The sequence below is a fragment of the Tupaia chinensis genome, unplaced genomic scaffold, assembly GCF_000334495.1.
Source record: "Tupaia chinensis unplaced genomic scaffold, TupChi_1.0 Scaffold000355_1, whole genome shotgun sequence".
In the NCBI taxonomy this organism is placed as follows: Eukaryota; Metazoa; Chordata; class Mammalia; order Scandentia; family Tupaiidae; genus Tupaia; species Tupaia belangeri.
The window spans coordinates 1,104,558-1,107,740 of NW_006159850.1; the positions used below are offsets into that span (position 1 = coordinate 1,104,558).

The window sequence follows — 3,183 nt, forward strand, 5'->3', positions numbered from 1 at the left end:
CCGGCCCGGCCCCGCCCCGCCGGCCTTGGCCTTCTCGAGCGGGCCCCGCCCAGACGCCGAGGCCCCGCCCCCTCTCCCGTCTCCGCGCTCCCCGGCCTTGTCCGGCCCGGGGGTCCTGTACGCTTTTCCATTCCTTCGTCCCTGAAGTTCTGTCCGCAGGCCTTACCGGGCCTCCGTTAGCCATTCCGTTCCGCTGCACCGCGTCCAGAGTGAAACCAGGCCTCCCCGGCACCGCCGCTCGGACTCAGCTCCGCTCCAAACCTGACCTGACAGGGTTCGGTCCCGAGCCGTGCAGGCCCCGCCCCCCTCTGTAACTCCTCCCGCAGGGCCTTGGTCCCGCCCGGGACCCCCTCCACCTGCAGGCTGCAGGCAGTCTGGCCTAGCTCAGGAAGCCTGAGGCCTTGACGCCCACATTTGTTTTGAGCCAGACGTGGGGCGTGGGTCCTCGGGAACCACAGCTTAGGGGACCCCCAAATAGTGCCAGTCTCTGCCTTAAGGAGAGCAGGGACCTCAGGTCTTCCCCCTGCCCCTGGCCTCTGCCCTCTGGACAGTGCTCCTGGGGTCTCTACCCTACCTCAGCTGAGCCCCTGGGTGGCAGCCCTGCCCTCCCCGGAATAGGAGAAGGCAGCCAGGGTCCCGGAGGCAGAACTGTCTGCTCCAGCCCCTGGAAGTGGAGAAGTGACCTTCCTCTTGTCCGTTGGGATATGTTCGTGGAGTCCCAAACCTCCCCACTATTTTCCTCTGAGGAAATTGAGGCTCAGTGGTTGAGTTCACTCAGATTCGGGGAGGCATACCCATTCCCAGGATTACTGCCCTTTAACCTCTTGCCTGCATGACCCCTGCCCCTCCCCACCTTTATAAGGAGCAGGGCACTAACAGGGCTCAGGAGCTGTCAGGACAGTCCTTGGGAAGAGAAACCTGATGGCACCTAGCACAGCCGCCACCACCAGCGTCATAGGCAGAGAATTGCTGCGTGCCTAATGCCCTGCCTGGGAGACCTCTGTTACCTTTGCCCCCAGTCTGCGGATGAGAAGGAGAGGGACCCCAGAGCCTGGGCCCTGGCCTCTGCTGTCGCCCTCAGGGAAGGCCACTGTACAAGTGCAGAGAGCAGGACTGAAGGCTGAGTCCATTGCTGAGCACCCACCCCCTGCTGGACAGACGCTGGAGATCAGAGGCCTGCTCAGGCCCACACGGCTTCCCAGCTCTGCCTGCCGCGGGCCTGGGCCAGGTACAGCCTTCCCACTCTGCTTCCGGGGGCCATGACTGGCCCGCTCAGCCCAGGCCCTCAGAAGGTTGTCGCTGGGTGAAGCAGCCCGCCTGCCTGGTTTCCCACGGGCCTTCCCTCCTCCCCAAAGGAGGTGGCTTCACAGGCTGGGACCTGGAGTTTGGGGAGGGCATCCCTGGGGCAGGCAGCCCAGGCTGGGTTAGCTAGAGATTGTGACGAGGGTGCCCCGAGGGCCATCAACCGCGCCACCATCTAGGGCTAGGAGAAGAAAGGCATGACCTAGCCCGTGCCCTCCTGGCCTGGTCAGTCTGCGGGCCCACGGGTACCAGTGCCTGGCCAGGTGGGAGCATAGCCCAGGACCACTCTGGGCCCCTGCACGTGTGGGGCTGTCTGCTCATGTGCGCCGCACTGGGGCCCCACTGACCCGGCCGGGACTGCTCCGGAGCCCTGCCCTTGCACGCCACTCCTCTGCCTGCCCGGGGGCACCAGTGCAGGGCACAAAACCACAGCTGGGGTGGGGAGCAGCCCACGTGGCTAGTGGCGCTGCTGCAGGACCTCATGTGGACCGCCAGACCTGGGAGGCCTGTGGTCACAAAAGCCCAGGAAAGAGGAATGAGAAGTGGTGACTGAGGAAGGCCGGAGGGAGCCAGCCCGGGAGGCAGGGAGGCTGCCTGGAGGAGGTGACATCAGGTGGGGCTTTGTAGGAAGACGTCTGCTCAGGTGGGTGAGGACAGGATTGGGTTTGCTGAGGGTGTCTAGGCCAAGCCCACCGACCGCTCTGTCCCCCACAGAACCCCAGTGACCACCACTCCTGCGCGTCCACAGGGAGTACCAGGTGTGTGCAGTCACTGATGGAGTGAAGAGGACTCACTCAGCTGTGCCAGGGCGGCCAGCCCATCGCGGTGCTTGGGGCACGTGACCGAACAAGTCCTTATTTCTGCAACTGCGAGTCGGGGGTGCTGGCAGCCTCGGGCTCCTCTGACCTCGAGGGCCCTGTGTCCCTGGGCCCCTGCCCGGTGTGCCTCTGCCTCTGCCCACAAGCTGGCTCGTCCGATGGCATGCCCCATGCAGCCCCTGGGGTGGGGGGAGCTGCCCACACCAGGTGCATGAGCCTCAGAGAGGTCTAGAGACTGAAGCTGGAGCCAGAAGGAGGAAGGAGCGTGGGGACGTGCACCCAGCAGAGCTCTGGGAGCACGGGCTTGTCAAGCAGGACTGCAGCAGGTGGCAGGGCGCCGTGGCCAGGCGGGCCGCACGACTCTCCTGTCTACTTTAGCCCCTTACCCTCGATGGCCAGTCATGGTGTCCCTGACACTGCTGCCACCCAGCCCACTCCAAGCTCCTGTCCCCATGCCCTGACCACTGTCTCCACTGCGCTGGCCCCCATGGCCGCTCTGCCTCCTCCAGGCCTTCCCGAGGGCCTCTGTGATAGCCTCAGGCCTGCTTGCTCTGCGTGATCTCTGGGCCCCCTCGTGTGTCCAGGTCCCCGCGGCCACAGGGCCTTTGCACGAGCAGTCTGGGGTCCTGCCCGTTGCCTGGTCCTGCCTGCTTGCCCTTCCGTAGGGTTTCCTCTGACGTCCCCAGGCCACGACGAGGCCGCCCCCAGCTCCCCAGTGTTCAGCTGCAGTTGCCCTGCCAAGCAGCGGTGAGATGGCAGCAGAGCACGCCCCAGGGCTCAGCCGACTGCACACGCACACGCCCCTGCTGGGCCCCGTCTCTGCAGGACGGCTCTCTGGAGAAGGGCCTGCCCTTGCTGGGTGAGTAATCCAGAGTCAGGGAGGTGAGGACAGTCCTGGGAGCCTCCCAGTGGGTCAGCGGCAGGCGGCTCTGCCCCGGAAGGGCACACCCTCTGCTGTGGGCACATCGCTGGCTACATTCGGGGGACCCATCCCAGCACCCCTTAGCCCCTGCCCGGCCTCGCTTCCTACACCACTGGCCACTGCCGGCACCCCCGTGCTACC

The 3,183-nt window shown here is 65.7% G+C and overlaps 1 protein-coding gene across 1 annotated transcript in view; it reads right to left on the bottom strand.

The window, feature by feature from the left end:
• ZFPM1 (zinc finger protein, FOG family member 1) overlaps positions 1 to 247 on the bottom strand; it is a gene marked incomplete at its 3' end in the record, with an annotated part of 49,496 nt that extends 49,249 nt beyond the window's left edge. The window contains 1 exon segment of the mRNA XM_006152710.3: positions 167 to 247.
• Positions 248 to 3,183: the final 2,936 nt, after the last annotated feature.